The sequence below is a fragment of the Rhipicephalus sanguineus genome, chromosome 4 (assembly GCF_013339695.2).
Source record: "Rhipicephalus sanguineus isolate Rsan-2018 chromosome 4, BIME_Rsan_1.4, whole genome shotgun sequence".
Lineage (NCBI taxonomy): Eukaryota > Metazoa > Arthropoda > Arachnida > Ixodida > Ixodidae > Rhipicephalus > Rhipicephalus sanguineus.
This window is the reverse complement of record NC_051179.1, coordinates 158,077,172-158,095,050: the sequence shown is the minus strand read 5'-3', so window position 1 is coordinate 158,095,050 and position 17,879 is coordinate 158,077,172.

The window sequence follows — 17,879 nt, the reverse complement described above, 5'->3', positions numbered from 1 at the left end:
CTCGGTATCCAATGTCCTTCAAGCCACAAATGACATCACGCATCAGCTTCTGCAAGAAATCTGCTTTGGCTTTGTGAACAGGAACAATGTGGGCTACTTCTTTGAATTTTGGCATAATACTATGAACCATAAAAACGAACGTACCTTGCGCTGCCTCTGAGCAGTTTGTCGCGACGCCAGCAATATTCCCCGCTTTGAAGTCAAAGAACGGCTTGATGTGGATTTCATCCACCATTAGCGTGACATATCGCTGATTGTTCTTTAGGTCGCATATTCTCGACATACAGCTTAGAAAAGCTGCACCCTCCTGTTCCTATTGAGGGTTCATTCGAAATGACGAACTTACAGAACGGATTGTTCTAGGACTCGGTAAAGTGATACCACCGTGGCTTCGTAAGTACCTGTACCCGTGAGGCGAGACAGTGGACAAAAGACAGGAGAAGATCATAAAATCCGGAGAATAACGCCGTCGCATGTTTTTCTCGGATAGAAGTTTCACTTGCTCTATTAAAAACTGTACACACGAACGGTCTTCTTCTTGAGGTACAGCTAGTTTGGCAAGCAGATGTGCTACGGTATTGCAGATCTCCGCCTCCGAGGTATCGGAAATGCACAAAAGGTTCTGATCATATTCCTGCACACTTTCAAGGAGTTGCACCAGGGCGCGTTTGCTGTTGGCTACAGATGGTACAACTACACTACGGCCAAGTTGCTTCACTGCCGTTTTTTCGAGGTTTAGTGTGTTGACCAGGTCAGCTTGCACCACGACGGAGTACTTTATCCACGGCGATGTACCTCCGCCAAAGTGAAGCAGTAAAAGGTGCTCATTTGCTTCCACAACATGCCAAAACGCAGACGGCGAGTTTCTCATGTAGTGAGCCAATTCTCCTAAGTTATGAATCTTGTGAGCGTCTTCCTCATTACGCGAAGTCACAAGAGATTCCCCTTTGGCTCTTTGCAGTGCGGATGCCTCCAAACGTTGTCGCTTGGAGTACGGGTCTTCGCGTCTGTGTTTCTTTTTTGATAAATATCGAGGACATCCAGGAAAAACGCGTGGAATTGCTCCCGGTCGAAGCCGCACACGCGAAAGAGGTACTGACACTTCACGTCCGGTGCTATCGTCCGTGTGGTTTACTTCTCGTAGAATATCGTCCGGACTGAAGTGTTTTTCGCACACCTGCAAGTGACAAGAAAGTGACAACTTTACGATTCGCGTTTCTGCAGTTCACCCTAACATACTGCGAAACGCACGCACGTGACAAAAATGAAACGTAATACCATCATACTACATGAAACGGAATGCACGAAAAACAAAAGAGAAGGTGTGTATTTACCTTTGAATGCTTTGTCGGGCTGAAATTATCCCTTGGGACAACACGTATCCATGCCTTCCGCGTGTCTTCATCGGTTGGAAATCCAACTAGGTGTACCTTGGGGCTCGAGTCGTAGTTGCCACAACAATGTGGAACACAACACTTCCCTGGCATCGCAGGCTAGTCGCTCAACGACCAACACGCGCACAAACACAAGCAGCACACATCACAGCTTCGAAGGAACCGACGGCACTCAGAACAACGCAGCGTTGGCGTTTCTCGCACTGCTTTCAACTGAACTCGGCATCGGATGGCGGCAAGCGCATGAGAGATTCGATACATGTCCAGCTTCGAACTCTTGGAAGTGACCAAAACGCCGATGCGAACCAAATGTGCGAACGCGCCACCGAACGCGGGCGTAGGTTATGATCCGCCACCAAGCACAGCGCACAGCGCAACCAGCGTCGCAGCCCTGTAGTGATGCATGGTTGCTAGCGTCCGCCGAGCAAGAGCGGCCCACTGAAAAAATTCGGCAGATCCCACGGTTATGCGAAGCATGCGGCGGGAAGGTGACTGTGGCGTAATTTTTTTATTAACTGAGCGAAACGTTACAAAATGACGCTAAAGATTTGTATAAATTTTATACGCACACATATATGTTGAAGAGCCGCATGTGTGTTATATAACCAGATGTTTACAGTTGGCTAACGCTACCAACGGCAACGTGGGTATTACCAACATCAGAAGCGGTAAGCTGATATGTGGTGCTTATACTTGTCCCATGTGATGGAGAACGCCCGCACATTTCACGAATCCGTCTGCATGTGTGGAACAGGTTCTTGACAGTCCTTGAACGAGGTCAACATCACCGTGATCAGTGAGGGCCAGCAGCTGGTCATGACTTGTTATCGTGATAACGGTGACCAAGGGTCCATGTGTAGTGAATTATGAGGTACACAGCTGTGGGAAATTGTGAATGCGTCTGTCATTTCGTCGACAAATTGTCTGTCGATATAGGCCGTCGAGGCTGGTAGGCCTGGATAATGCTACGTAGACCAACATCAGTGGATGGCGCTTGTCGTATTCGTAGATTACCTGGGCGTATGTGGCCTACGTGGCCTAGTCTACAAAGCGGCTGTCAATCAATCTGGCACCATCCTCAGTCAGCATGAGGCCAACGCCGAGCCTTGTAAGAAATGAAGAGGACGCTGCGTCGTACTGGCGGACTAAGTTCACGTTACGGTGCGATGATGTGAATATCATACGTACTTTCGTTAATGTATTCCTCCGGGGTCGAGCAATGCTTCAATAGCTGGCTGAATCATAGGAATACAAATTCAATGTTTGTTAGGCTGCTATAAAAGCGGACCCAACATTAGAACCACCGACGTTAATCTTATGACGCCTGTATCGTAGGAGCACACATGGTAGGAGCAATAAACATGGTGTTTTGCTTGCGAAATTAGATAGCCAGCACCACAACCACAATTGACATTTCACCGACATTTTACGCCTGCATAGGCTGTTTTTCTAAACCAGTTTATAGACCTGGCGTGGCTCTGTGGCAGAATACCTGATTGTCACTCAGAATGCTTGGGTTCAATTCCTGCTGGGAACCTAATTTTCATTCCATTCGTCGGGTCAACGATGCCGATGTCGGTTTTTCTTAACGCTCTCGCATTTTGTTACCAATGTCTGTTCTCGCCGTTCCTGGGTAGATATAAACTGTCAATCACCTGTGCGCATACCCTACACCGCGGCCCGTGGTAAACGGGTATGTGCCACACGTGTCTGGGGGAAATGGTTTGACGACGTAAGCGACAGGATTTTCAAGGTATTCACGTCATTACCCGACAGTCATATTTGTCAAATCCACTTACCCTCCCATGCCAAGTTTGTTCTACACCAAGCTAAGGGGGCGATCATGAGAACATCTAGACGTAGGCGCTAGATAGATAGATAGATAGATACGTAGATAGAAACGCTCAAAATGTCAAAGGTTCGCTAAGAAATGCTTCGAATCTAAAAAGTCAGCCGGCTACCTCTGACGACGCGTGACAAATGGAGTTTAGCTTCCCGGCCTTGACGAAGTTTGTCTAGGTGGCGTTGGTATGTACCACAGAAATTAGGTACATCCCACAGCTCACAAATGCTCCACTAAAAATGAAGAAGGTAACAGATAGCCCTACAAATGTGCCACAGAAATTGGGCAAATATCTATACTCACCACTGGCTCACTAAAAATTAAGTGTACAGCTCGCGCCGATCAATACGCAGCCAAGGGTCGCCAGAAGCTAAATGGCACTCTCGAGGAAGAAGCCGCGATCCGAGAAGCAAGTCATGGCGCTACGCAAGAAAGAAATCGACGGCGCCGAACAGATCCGGAATACGTGGCCTGGGAATGGGAACAGAAGAAACAGCGTCGGCAGGATCTTGATTACAGGGATCGCATACGCGAGCTGGTTGCTTCTTATAAGCGTGCTCGACGGCAAGATCCAGCCTACCGAGAAGCGGATCGAGCCCGTGCTCACATAGTTCATCCCCGCTACAGCCAAGTTGAAGCAACAGTTTAAGCCAATTAAAGCAACACTTCAACAACGTTACAGCTAAGTTCAAGCCAAGTTAAAGCAAAAGTTCAACAACGTTACAGCCAAGTTCAACCACACTACAACCAAGTTCAAACAAAGTTCTTCCGCGCAACAGCAAAGTTCAAGCCAAGTTCAATCTCACTACAGCCAAGTTCAACCTCGCAACAGCGAAGTTCTGCCTGGATACAGCAATAAATAAGCATGAGACCGATCATCTTCGCTGTGTATCGAGCTTCGCACAGCTTAGTGCAAGCTTTGAGGTATTTTTGTAAGCAGCGCATATCGGGAGAGAACAGTGTTACTCTAGTGTCAATACCAAGTCCCATTTCACTGTTTAATCGCAATCCAAGACTACAGACTGATGCTACGAACAGAGAGTCACAGAAAATAATGCACCTCCGTGCTTTAAAAGAAAAGACTAACCGCGAAATTGGCGTAACGTCAGTAGTTCAGGGCACCGGCCTCTGAACTTCTGCGGCGAATACAATTTGATGGGACACCACTCAGTTATACATGTTATGTACCAACGAGAACTAATGTCACTTGTGAAGGTGAGCCTGAGGCTAGTAAAGGTGAAAAAAAAAATCGCGGGTTCTATAGGAGACGAATAATACATCTACCACTCCGTGCCGTTGCCGCCAGGCAACTACGTTCCAGGCACCGCCGCGACATGAGTTCGCACAGTAAATCGCTTCGCATCAAACTGACAACCACCAAAGGAACTTTTTGCGTGGATTTTAAATGCGTAACATTTCAACGGAGCTCCCGCGATGCCGTAAAGCACCTCGAGTAGTAGCTCCCCAAAGGCAACTAATCACGCGATAACAACAGGAGAGGGCGTACTGTGAGGCTGAGCGCGAAGGCTAAGGCGTCAGCAGAGGATAATAAAGTGTTTATTGTGTAGTGAAGAGAGGGCGACGACGAAAGCAGACGAGCAAGCTAGCAAGCAAGCAAGCCGCCGCAGTGTGAATAGTAGCAGGGACACCAGCTCACGCTTGCCCGGATTTTTGGCTGTTTGATGCCCGCCGCTCTCCGACCCCTACTCTAGACGTATGTCGACATTGCTTGAAGACGCGTCAATAAACCACGTCATATTTAGTGGAGGTACGTGGATTCCCAGTACCAACCTGGACCTTCGCTCCCGGAAACTCCGCCCGGTTCGTGACCACATTGCCAACATGGCCGAAGAGACCCCTCTTCACCTCGGCAGTCCACGTCACTTGCGGCGTCCGTGTATCGCAAGCAAGAACCGCCATATTCACCGGATCAGGTGACTCGGACGTCGAAGAATGGCTGTCGAAATACGAACGTGTCAGTGACAGCAACAAATGGGACAACCAAATGAAGCTGGTTACGTCCAGTTCTCCCCATGCGGGCATGGCCCAACTGTGTATATACAACCACGAGGGCGACTTACCACTTGGTCCGTCTTACGACTACCATTACGGACGTATTCGGTCGGCCATCGGCTCGCAAGCTTCGGGCAGAGCAGCGCTTGCGTCAGCGGGCGCAGCAACCCGGCGAGAACTTCATGGGCTACATTGAGGATTCGTTGAACCTCTGCAACCGCGTGAACTCAACCATGACCGAAGAGGAGCAAGCACATCCTAAACGGCATCGAGGACGATGCTTTTCAGATGCTCCTCGCAAGGAATCCTACCACAGTCGCTGCACTGGTCTCATGTGTCAGAGCTTCGACGAGTTGCGTCGGCAGCGCTCGATCGCAAGCCGAGCCCTCACGACGATGTGGAGCTCACTCAGACTCACTCATGCAATATATTTTGCCCTTAGGGTTCATTCAGACTCAGACTCACCAAAATATCCTCAGCCGGACCCACTCGGACTCAAACTCACTAAACTTTTTCTCTACCGGACTCAAACTCACTTAAGTATTACCAGTCGGACTCACTCACACTCACGACTAGATCTGAGTCCTTGTGAGTCGACTCATGAGTCCGTTAGCATAGAATAAAATTTTTTGATCAGGATGTCACAGCACCTAACGCGAATATCTCGCATAACCGGTACTCTACGATACTCCCTTTGAACTACTCATACTTTCGCATACGTGTTATCTCTAATTGCAAGCTACTAAGGACATTTTTATTGAAAGACGCGACTCGCACGAATTATTTTTATGAAGAACTTCTTTTGAAAAATTTTTCGTGGGGGGCGAGAGTGAAGGCACGCTTCTGATCAGTAAATATTGAGCTGGCGTATGAACGCTAGTGTGTTAAGTATCTGTGAGCATAGGCGTGCGCAGGGTGTCCTTCAGGGAGGGGGGGGCGAAGGGTTGTCGCAGCGCCCCCCTCTCAATTATGTCAATGCATGGCGCTGACATTGCGCCCCACCCCTCTTAGGTGAATAGGGTGGGGCGCCCCCTTCCGCCCCTGTGCCTGTCTGTGAGCAGAAGTGAGTATCAATGTGAGCCGCCATAACGCTGATAGTAATGCTGAAGTTGAGTAGCTACCACCAGAGGTCGGCAAAAAGATTTGGAGCTCACTCAGACTGACGAATATACGCCTTCTGCACCGCCTATAGAGGCGCCACTGATAGCCACCTAGCGGCGCCGACGACAGTACGTGCGGGAAGCCGAGCAGACGACAGCGCTCTGCACAGCTTTGCTGTGAGGAGATGGATGATGTCGCGGCTGCTATCTCCCCTGTGCGGGTGCTAGACAACTAATTCTGCACTGGCAGCTGCAGGAAAGGCGCGGGCCTCTACGAAAGTGGACTTGTGCACGATGTTTGTCACGAACGAGCGCTTAACTAAGCGCACGTCGCCGATTTCGAACGACGGCATGAAAGCCTGGCTGGCCTGGCGCCGACGGGTTGTGCGCGACAGAGCGCGCGCATCGAAAAAACAAGTATAAAAAGGCGCCCAGAGCGCGCCCCTTACCCTATCCGCAGAAGACGCCACCGACACAGCCAACGTACGCGAAAGATCGGGATATTCGAGAAAGCAAAGCAGCGCCAGCACGCCGTCTGATTCCGCAGACGAATCGGTGAGAGAATCTCGCCCTTTCATAGCTTTCACTGTGCTACGCACAGATGAATCATACGCGCCTTCCCCCTTCACGAACCCAGGCGCGATCCGATACAGGCAATGCAAGCGCGCGGCGACGGAGAGTCAGTCAGTGAGAAGTTAGTCAACGAAGAAGTTATGTCTTTCTAGTGATAGCATCGTTCGCTCGACCGCAGAAGGCGTGTTGTTTGATGATCTAGTGCTGCGAGTAAAGTATCAAGAGATAGAGCGATAATCGATGCCAGCAAGGAACGTGAGCCGTGGCTTCGCGCGCCACAGCCTAGCACCTTCCCTATTTTCTTCTTTCGCCATCGCGCGCTCTCTGGTTTGCACGCCGCCCGAACGAGGGCGCTACAGGCGTAAAGGATTGACACCATGATCTTCAGCGGACTCATGAGCGACTCATTCAGGCTCACTCAGACTCAGGTGAAACCGTGAGTCTGAATCTGAGCGAGGCCGGCTGAGTAATATGTAGGTGAGTTTGAGTGTGAGTGAGTCGGGTTGAGAAAACGTTTAGTGAGTCTGAGTCCGAGTGAGTACGGTTGAGGAAATTTTGGTGCGTGTGAGTCCGAGTGAACCCTCAGAGCAAAATCTATTTCTTGAGTGAGAATGAGTGAACTCCAATTTTTGCCAACCTATGGACACGACACAGAGGTGGGTTCGGCCGTCCACTCCGATGGATGCCGTGGCTCTTGGGAAGTCTTCGCCCCAGTGAGACATTCCGTCCATGACTCCGCCTCTGCAGCGGAGGGATGTGAGAAGGCTGCCTTGACAAAGACAGGTCTGCTCGGCGAGATTTCGGCTCTGGCGACATGACCTGACATGCCGAATACGGTCGCCTAGCTAAAGAACGTTGTATGCGGTTAGGAAGTGACTGAGCGTCCACAGACATTTCGTTGCCCTTCTCGGCTTTTGGAACCCTCCGTGCAGCGGTACTAAGACCCCTGGTCGTCCCTTTTTCGTCCTGTGTTCCGTGCAATTGGCGCTTTGCTTTTCCTCCTTTTAGTTTATTTCGGCTATTAACGGTTTTTCTTTCCTAACTGAGATTCTTATTCAAGATACCACTTTCCTTATGGCCCATCTCAAACAGTGGTTGCGTGCAGGAAGGAGCAAGTAATCGTCATGATTACTGTACGTCGCTCTCTTGGCTTTCCGCGCTCAAGCCCAGATGCCGCTATCTTTAGCGGTGGACATGGTAAATGTCGGGGTAAATACTTGCGGAGTGTAAGAAAGCTCCTTGCATGTATGTGCCACAGGAATTGGCAAAGCCGGACTGCTCACCTCCGGTGCACTAAAAATGCAGAAGCTGTCTGTAACAGCCTAGCGAGTATGCGCCGAGCAGCTCCTAGCGGGTATGTGCCAAAGATATTGGTCACGCCCCACTACTCACAACCGGTTCACTAAACGTATAATTAAATAGCAGTATGATGCCACCAGCTCCGTTGTTTAACCAGGCTTCGCGACGTTACGTTAGTAATTTACTAAGGCGAAAGCCTTAGATGCCTCATCAAACCCGAAAGTAGACCGTCGAAGTCAACCGTCGTCCCGCAGCGTCAGCGTGAACACCAGTGATGCAAACAATTTGGGGAGGGGCGAAGTATGTAGGAAAGGGTGTGTCAGCTCCACTAACGTGAAACCCGTGGAGGGCGGAGCATGAAGTGTGCGCCGGTTTTTCCCACAGCAAAATCACTGCTAATGGACAATGAGAGACAAAAGAATGCTTAGACACAGATACACGCAGTCCGCTTTTAGTTAACGTGCACGCTGGTAATCGTTATTGTTCAACTACGCATAAGAGAAATCTCGCAGCGGCACTACATTGCAGGCCAAGATCCAGTGCCTATATACGGGCGGCCGGTGAACGGTTGTGCAGCTCGAGCAGTCGGCGTTTTTCAAGAAACTCGCTAGCAGCCGCTGCCTGCGTCGGCGTTCTCTCGCGGGCGAGGGCGCATTCTCGCTCCTCACAAGCTGGTAGTTTAGCGTCCATCGCAGAAAGAGCATTTCCATAGTCAACGCGCGCCGTTCGCGCTCTCTCCCTCTCGACACACGGCGAGCGCTGAGGCGGTGGCGCCCTCTTTTGTGCTCACGAAAATGCACAGGACACGATGATGCGCGCGGCGACAGCAGACGACGATGCACCGCCGACAAGCCGAGGCCCTAAGGTGCTTCGCCCCTAAAAAAAGTCATGATCGCGTGATGACGTCACCATATGACACCACTACGACGTAAAAGATCGGCAAAATTTGTGACGTCACATTATGATATTGTCGCTTGGTCAAGCCTGCGACAATCACGGAGCCAGTGCAAATTCAGGTGAGTTGCAGAAAGGCTTGCACTGCCTCCGCTCCTGGAAACAGCGGTAAACCGCGTTAGGTGAGACAGCTTTCGGAGAGGAGTGGGAGGAGCCACACATTGACTGAGACTAACGAGAAGATGGATTTCGGCTTTGAGTCTTCATGGGCTAATGCATTGGCATCCTGTGAGCTTTAACAGCAAAGCTATTTCCGCCGGCCGTAAAAAAATGGCGAAGCTTGCACTAGGCCGCGCAAGGCTTCAAACAGCGAAATTGGACAATTCTGAAGACTAATCTGGTTGCTTCTAGGTTGTTTCTAGGCCTTAGCTAGGTGATGAGGGTCGTTTCTAGGTTGCTTCTAGGTCGTTGCGTGGCTTTAGTTAGGTCATGATAGGTTGTTTGCACGTTGATTCTCAGCGCCGAGAGGTTCGAGTCAAACCACAGACAGTCACAGACACGACACGGATGTCAAAACGCCAGAGACAGAACTCGCAATGAAACCAAGCGTTCGCACCTTTCACAGATATACAGGCACGTCGTCGTTGGCGTGGGCCTTCCATCGTTTCGGGGTCTTCTCGCAGACGCCGTTGCGTTTCCCGTTCCCTAGTATTCTCTCGTTGCACGTACTCGTGTTCTTCGGCTCGCCGCCGTCGCTTCGCAGGCAATTTGTTGCTAGTGGTTAGTGGGATTTACCCAATTTCAGTGGCACATACCGTTTATAAAGATGATAGTTTTGCGATAGGCGGCACAGTGGCACATGCCCATTTGACGACGATAATTTTCTTCATTTTTAGTGGACCAGTGTGAGTAGTGAAAAAGTTATCCTCATATATATATATATATATACATATATATCTTATATATTTATGTGTAGCGGAAGCTGCTCAGCACCACCGCATTCTTTTCTATCCCGTCTGCAGCCGGCCGTCGACAGCTCGCCTACGCGCGGCGCCAGCGCCTCCTCCTCCGTGTTCGGGGAACAACGTGTTGTCGGGGCCGGTCCGGGAATTAGCACCGGCGGCATGCTGCGTCTGCTCGCTCGGGGGCCCCCTTTTCCTCTTTCTTGTAGAAGAACGCGGGGGTGCCTCCTTCTCTCCCTCGTCGAGGGGAGCTCTCGTCACTCGCACGGAGTGGAAATAAACAGTCTTGCCCTGCAACTCCAAACCAGCTTCACGTCTCTTTCTCGCTGCCTCCGGCAGCCGACATTCCCGGCCGCTACAAAATTGGTGACCCGAACGCTTCAACGAACACGCCGCGATGAGCTCCGACGACAACGCTGCTGCCTCCACGCCTGCGGTCATCGCCACAGAACTGAAGCTACCAAATTTTTGGCCGAAAAATCCAAGAGTTTGGTTCAGCCAAGTGGAGGCCCGTTTTCAGCTCCGGCATATCACCTCGCAGTCGACAAAATATCTTCACGTCGTCGCAGCCCTGCCCCCCGAAATCGCCGACGCTATCGACGACATTTTGGTTTCACCCCCCGCGCAAGAACAATATGACACCCTCAAAAAGACGGTGCTGGACCGCCTCGAGGCGCCTGAAGAAAGCAGACTGCAGCAGCTCTTGTGTCGCGAAGAGCTGGGCGACCAACGACCTTCCCAACTGCTGCACCGTATGCGGCAACTACTCGGTGTGCACGCGCGTCAGGACGGCCAGCTCCCACTTCTTCGTGAACTTTTCCTGCAACGGCTCCCCCAGTCGGTGCGCGTGGTTCTCGCGGGTTCAAATGAGACGTCCCTTGATCAACTAGCGCAACTTGCCGATCGCATCACGGAATACTCAACTCCAACCTTTGCGCCCATAGCTGCTGCAAGAACACATGAGCAACCAGATCGACTGTCGCGCCTTGAGGAGAAACTGCAACACCTTACCGAGACCATGCAGAAACTTGTGCTATCTGGCGCTCCCCAACAGGACGAGCAACGACGCAACCGATCCCCTTCAAGACACCCAAGCTCTTCCCAGAGAAGCCATGCACGAGATACACAGGACGGAGTTTGCTGGTACCACCGTCGTTTCGGCACGGGTGCTAGCCGCTGCACTCAACCTTGCTCGTTTCCGGGAAACGCTCCGGCCAGTCGTTAACGGCGGCTTACGACATCGGCCCTCCACCCAGCCGCCTGTTTTTCGTAGTCGACCGCGTAAGCAACTCGCGCCTGCTAGTCGACACGGGAGCCGAAATCTCTATTGTCCCGGCAACCCCCGAGGATCGCCGACGTAGCAAGAACACATCGTCGCTGCAGGCAGTGAACAACACTGCCATCGCTACGTACGGCTTCCGCTCGCTGACAATAGACGTCGGACTCAGGCGCCTGTTTCGCTGGGTCTTCGTGGTGGCGGATGTTAATTTCGCCATACTCGGAGCAGATTTTCTCAGCCACTTCAACCTGGATGTGAGCGTACGTGACCGTTGCCTCAAGGATAACAACACATCCCTCAAAGTACGTGGTTTGGAGTCAAACATCTGCTCATCTGGCATCTGCGCCTTCCAGCCAGTATCAGCCTACCACCACGTCCTGGCCGAATTCCCCTCGCTCACCAAGCCCCGCAACACGGAACAGCCGGTGAAACATAACGTGACTCACCACATCGTCACCACCGGGCCGCCAGTCACCGCCCGGCCACGACGGCTGTCCAGCAAAAGGCTTCAAGCTGCACGCAGGGAGTTCGAGCACATGCTGCAGCTGGGAATTGTTCGCCCTTCGTCTAGCAACCATTCATCGCCGCTACACATGGTGCCTAAGGACGACGATTGGCGCCCGTGTGGTGATTACAGAGCCTTGAACGCATCGACAACGCCGGACCAGTATCCTCTGCCACACATTCACGATTTCAGCGCGCGGCTGGCAGGTACGAAAATATACAGCAAGATCGACCTTGTAGCGGCATACCACCAAATCCCCGTCGAACCGCAGGACATACCAAAAACAGCCATAACAACTCCGTTCGGCCTGTTTGAGTTTGTCCGCATGCCCTACGGCTTGAAAAATGCCGCACAGACCTTTCAAAGGTTCATGGATGAAGTCACCCGGGGTCTTCCTTTCATCTTTGTCTACCTGGATGACATTTTGGTGGCCAGCAGAACGCCTGCGGAGCACGAAGAGCACCTCCGCCAGCTCTTTCAGCGTTTGGATGAGCACGGTCTGGTGTTGAAACCTCAAAAGTGCGTGTTTGGAGTAGAGGCGCTCAACTTCCTCGGCCACCACATCACTGCTGAGGGCATTATGCCATTGGAATCGAGGGTGGAATCCGTCAAGAAGTTTCCAGCTCCAACATCTTTTCGCAAGCTGAGGGAGTTCCTCGGGCTCTTAAACTTCCACCGGCGCTTCATTCCGTCTTGTGCTCGAGTGCTCCAGCCATTGACCGACCTGCTGCGCCGAGACGACCAAAAGGCACCAGAATTTTGTTGGTCTGACGAACACCAGAACGCTTTCCAGAAAGCTAAGGACGAGCTAGCCGCGGCTACCCTCCTCATTCATCGGCCTGAAGCTCCTACACGCCTCATGGTGGACGCTTCCTCCACATCGGTCGGAGCAGTGCTGCAGCAACAGGAGGGCGCCCAGTGGAAGCCACTGGGCTTCTTTTCGAAACGTCTGAAGCCTGCAGAAGCACGGTACAGCACTTTTGGAAGGGAGATGCTCGCAATCTATTGTTCCATTAAGCATTTCCGCTACTTCCTCGAAGGCCGTGAGTTCTACATCTTGACAGACCACAAGCCCCTCACCTACGTATTCAAAAACAACAGTTCCTCCTACTCAGAACGAGAGATCCGTCAGCTCTCATTCATCTCCGAGTTTTCTACAGACATCCGCCACGTTCCCGGGGTCGAAAACGAAGCAGCTGACGCCTTGTCTCGCGTCAACGCTTCCGGCACAGAAGTCCTGGACTTCGAAGCTATGGCCGCAGCTCAGCGGGACGACCCCGAGTTGACAAGACTGAAGGGAGGGGGATCTTCACTCGTGCTCTCGGAGGTTGCACTTCCCTACGTGCAGAGCACGATAACCTGCGATACCTCCCAGGCAGCACCACGACCTTTCGTCCCACTGAACTTTCGCCGAGTGGTATTCAACACTTTCCACTCCATCAGCCACCCAGGTGTCCGCGCCACCCAGCGGCTGATAACGCAACGCTTCGTTTGGCCCGGAGTCAACGCGGACGTGCGACGATGGGCTCGGACATGTGAAACGTGTCAGCAAGTGAAAGTGACTCGCCACAATCGGGCTGCACTACAGGAATTTCGGACTCCTGAGTCGCGGTTTGACCACGTTCACCTCGACCTCGTGGGACCACTACCGCCCTGCCAAGGATTTAGGTACCTGCTCACATGCATCGACAGGTACAGCCGGTGGCCCGAAGCTATACCAATTGCGGACATATCAGCTGAGACCGTCGCGCAGGCCTTCATTCAAACATGGGTGTCCCGCTTTGGCTGCCCCGCCCGCATAACAACTGACCGGGGACGGCAATTCCAGAGCAACCTCTTTTCCGCACTTTCAACGCTCCTCGGCACGAAGCTGCAGCATACAACCGCCTACCACCCCGCCAGCAACGGAATGGTTGAGCGCTTCCACCGGCAACTCAAAGCCGCACTGGCAGCGAAACTCGACCGCCAGCACTGGGTGGAGAAGCTCCCGCTCGTTCTTCTTGGCCTACGCTCAACGGTGAAGGAAGACCTCGGCTTCAGCGCAGCGGAAATGGTCTACGGCTCAACAGTGCGCCTCCCGGGAGAATTCTTCTCCGACCAGACACCTTCCGCCCCAACAGCCTCCGATCACATCGAGAAGCTGCGCGCATGGCTCGCGCAACTCAGGCCAACAGCACCTCGCATCGCCCGCAACAGGAAAGTTTTCACTTTTCCTGACATGGACTCTGCTACCCATGTGTTCGTGCGACACGACGCAACGAAGCCGCCCCTTACTCCCTTTGTAGCGGAAGCTGCTCAGCACCACCGCATTCTTTTCTATCCCGTCCCCAGCCGGCCGTCGAACAGCTCGCCTACGCGCGGCGCCAGCGCCTCCTCTCCGTGTTCGGGAACAACGTGTTGTCGGGGCGGTTCCGGGAATTAGCACCGGCGGCATGCTGCGTCTGCTCGCTCGGGGGCCCCCTTTTTCCTCTTTCTTGTAGAAGAACGCGGGGGTGCCTCCTTCTCTCCCTCGTCGAGGGGAGCTCTCGTCACTCGCGCGGAGTGGAAATAAACAGTCTTGCCCTGCAACTCCAAACCAGCTTCACGTCTCTTTTCTCGCTGCCTCCGGCAGCCGACATTCCCGGCCGCTACAATATATATATATATATATTATAATATTATATATATATATATATATTATATATATATCTATATATATATATATAATATATATATATAGATAGATATTGTGGCGAAGCAATTGGTACTGTTAAAACGGCTGCGTTCTCCAGCGGCTCCTAGTGGGTCGTCCTCTTGTAAACGCCGCTCGCTCTCGGAGCCCGTACTTCTGGCGTGGGATGTACCGCTACGTGCAGAAGTTCGTTCGCTCCTGCCCTCGATTGCCAACGCCGAAAACCTGCAACGCACGTGTCGCCAGCAGGTCTACAACCATTACCTTGCCCTAACCGTCCGTTTGGGCGCGTGGGCATCGATTTGTATGGACCCCTTCCTCTGACTTCATCTGGTAACCGCTGGGCCATCGTCGCTGTTGACCATCTAACGCGATACGCCGAAACCGCCGCCCTCCCAGCGGCTACAGCGCGCGATGTTGCCTCCTTCCTACTACACAGTTCATACTGCGTCACGGTCCACCCCAAGAGCTTCTCAGCGATCGAGGCCGTGTCTTCTTATCGGAAGTCGTGGAAGCCATTCTGAAAGAGTGCCATGCTGTTCACCGCAAAACTACTGCTTACCACCCGCAGACGAATGGCCTAACTGAACGCTTTAACCGCACGCTCGGCGACATGCTGTCAATGTACGTCGCCGCCGATCACACCAATTGGGATGCCATTCTGCCCTTGGTCACCTACGCCTATAACACCGCCCCTCAGAGCACTACTGGTTTTTCGCCGTTCTTCTTACTGTACGGAAGGCACCCGTCGCACACCATCGACACGATACTTCCATACAAGCCGGATCCATCTGAGTGTGCGCCTATTTCGACACAGCCAGGCTTGCTGAAGAGTGTGGCGAGCTTGCCAAGACATTTACGACGCAGGAACAAGAGCTGCAGAAGAGCAATCGCGACGGCACCACCACTTCTGAGCCCACGTTCCTCCCTGGAGCGCTCGTATGGCTCTCGGTCCCTACCACTGCAAGTGGCCTCTCTTCAAAACTGCTGGCCGAAATACGAAGGCCCATACCGGGTCGTCGAGCGCACATCCCCGGTCAACTACTTGATCGAACCCATCTAACCAGCTTCGGACATGCGCCGTCAAGGGCGCGACATAGTCAACGTGGAGCGCCTCAAGGCCTACTATGACCCACTCATAGTGACGAGCTGTTAGGTCGCCGGACGGCTCCCTTTTCGTACCCGGGTAATTGTGGCGAAGCAATTGGTACTGTTAAACGGCTGCGTTCTCCAGCGCTCCTAGTGGGTCGTCCTCTTGTAAACGCCGCTCGCTCTCGGAGCCCGTGCTTTTGGCCTGGACTGTCGCCATAGCGAATTGTCGCCGAGTCCCGTCCAATAAACCGCTTAACAATATAATATATATATATTAATATATACATGTATATATATATATATATATATATATATATATATAGAGAGAGAGAGAGAGAGAGAGAGAAGAGAGAGAGGGAGAAAAAGCACATAAGCCAACGTCACGTTTGTCGACGGACGCAGTTTTTAATTCGCGACACATGTACAGCAAAGTTATTTCGTTCCCTATTGTCTGTGCGCGCATCAGAAGCTCTCCAAGTGTTCCAAGTGTTCTCCAAGTGTTCCAACTCTCGAAGTGTTCTCTCCCAGGCGCTCGGAAATAACGAAAGGACCTTCGTATTTTGGGCGCAGTTTGTTTGAAGACAATGCTACACCTCGCTGCAGCCACACCTCGTCGCCTGTAGTATATTTCGGTGCCGGAAGGCGACTTCGGTAGTATTGTTTTTGCACGTACCGTCTTGGACAGACGGCCGCTGCATTAACCAGAGATTATTAGAACATAAAGATCGTAACCGGAGGCTCACCTTCTAATCTATCTTTACATTGTCGAGAGTGCAAGTGCACGCCAAAATTCGATGAATGCGCAGTGTTGTACCGGCATAGAAAAGAAGAAGCGCGTCTGATGATTGAGGCATGGCATATCGAGAATAGTGGTAGCGCATGCGTGAGCCAACCGTCCATTAACTTGAATAAAGATGAAATCAAATGCCTCAACAGCTATCTTCCACGTAGACCCCCACGCGTGCCGGATTGATAGGTTCGCCTCACGGTTAAGAAAAATAATTGTTACACCGTGGTTCGCCTAATGCATGGGCATGTGCAGAGCTTTCGTGCCTTCTTTCTTTTCCGCCGTTGTGCGTCCCTTCAGTTGTTAGTCGCCGTTTGCGGTGTTCTGACTTCTTTCCTGTGTCCGTGTTTGCACGCCCTGTATTTTTAGAATAAAATAGGTTTGTTGTTGTTTCAAAACTCCGAGCATGGCTCGCACTCATGCAGGAGATTGGCCGAGTGCATGAATTCAATATATAAGTTATTTAGCTTCTACGAATGACACACTACAGAAAATATTGAAAACCAATAGGTGTATCTAAGAGCGCTACTCCGATTCCTTTTTCTCGTTCACCTTTTAGCGTTGAGTGCCTCGAGGCGGAGTGAGGACAAAGAAAAAAGAAGGCGTTGTTTCGTTGCTAGCCGGTTCATCGCAACCTCGGCGTCATGACGGAGCTTCGAGGCCAGCAACACGGGACTGCGGTGGTGAGCTTTAGTCGTTGTATAATAGGCAATGGTATTTAAGAACTAATAATAGTAATTGCTGGCTTCACGTACCAAGACCACCATAGGACTGTTAGGCACGCTGTAGTCGGGGTCTCCGGATTAAATTTCTACACCTGGGATTCTTTAACGTGCAAGCAAATCTAATTAGACGGATTGAAAGCTGGGCTAGTTGGTGACCGTACTTGAACATTCTTGAAACTGCGCAACGACGAGGACGAAGAGAAGAGAACCACAAACCACAGCGCTGTGGTATGTGTTCTTTTCTCTTCGTCCTCGACGTCGTCGTTGCGCTGTTTCAAGAATGTTCAAGTACAAATCTAAGTACGCAGGTGTCTGCATTTAGCCCCCATCGATATGCGGTCGCCATGGCCAGAGAGTTAGGAAGAATGAACGTAGTATTCATGCTTTCCCCGTTTTGTCGCATAACTTATGACGTATATAATCAAGACAGGTACGATAGCTTCACGAATAAACGGAACACGATTGCTAAAATGTTTATAAATGCTAGTGAAGCTGGAATTACCACTTCTAAATAGACAGGAAAAAGTGATCTTATCAGACAGGGCGTGCACTGTTGCGACCAGGGGTTAGCGGCATTCCAACGCTTTTATCAGACTGGCGCGACTCGGTTTTGGCGGGTCACGTCAATGGTAGCTGGCCCCCGCCGGAGTACCTGTTAGCCCTCCTTTTGCAGAGAGGAAGGCGCGTTCGTACTAGAGAGAACAGAGGTTTATTTACATAGAGGCATCATGAGAAAGAGAGA